The sequence below is a fragment of the Anser anser genome, assembly GCF_964211835.1.
Source record: "Anser anser genome assembly, chromosome: 6".
Classification (NCBI taxonomy): Eukaryota; Metazoa; Chordata; class Aves; order Anseriformes; family Anatidae; genus Anser; species Anser anser.
This window is the reverse complement of record NC_139726.1, coordinates 12158200-12159237: the sequence shown is the minus strand read 5'-3', so window position 1 is coordinate 12159237 and position 1038 is coordinate 12158200.

The following is a 1038-nucleotide window of genomic DNA, read 5'->3' as shown; positions in this document are numbered from 1 at the left end:
TTTTGTAGAAGGTCACCGAGACGATTTCACAGAAATATCCTGCGACAGTTTGGCAAAACAGGATGAGTCTCAGCCTGAATTTCATGACTCTGTTTTTTTCCACTTCTATTCCAATGGTTACTGTGTTTTTGCTGTCACAGACAGGCAGCTAATTCACACTGACTCTTGGAGACCAGGAAAATGAAAACTGCACCCACTCTTCATAGTATCTAAAACATTTGTGTTATGAATTACTTGTATTTTGGTAGGAGCTAGAAGTCCTAGCACATGTGAACTACTGTGTATGCACACTAACAATAACTGTGTACTGCTGACTGCAGTATAGAGTACAGATAGCCAAGAAGATAGCTGTACATGGCAGCAATATAAACAAGGCAGCTGGTAGCCTAGTCCAGGCTGAAGAACTTGCTGTGGAGTATGCGTAAATTATCCCACACAAACCAAAAAATATATCCTATTACTAAGGAATAACTGCCTGTTAATTAAAATACAAATACCAAAACTAAGAGGAAAGAAATGATATAATCTTTATTCCACGGATGACAAACTGAGGCAGAGATTAATCAGTTTGCTCAGGATTCCACAAGAAACCTGTGTCAGAGCCAGGACTGCAGTTACTCACACATCAGCCTGTGCCTCAGCCACAGGTTCTTCCTTGGGCTGAGCACATTTCAGGTTCATGCTATACACTGACATAACTACTCTGACCCAGTAAATGCCATTCTCAATTTACACTCGTTAACAGGACAGGATCAGACTGCGAGTGTAAGGATGCTGCTGGGCAACAAAAATTGAAAGCTCTGATTTTGATCTCACCTAGTGACAGCAAGCATTTTTGGAAGGGACTCACACAGCAGTGAGTTTTGCACTTAAATAATATCAACAGTCCTCAGTAGGGGCTTGAGAGGCAAATCTAATAGGTGCTTCTGGATTTGGCTAAGAATGAAAAGAGCGTTTTCTTTCCACCGGTTGCTGGCTAGTAAAAGCAAAGGGGTGGAATACATCCAACTTGCAAAACTTGAATACAGTTACTGCTAT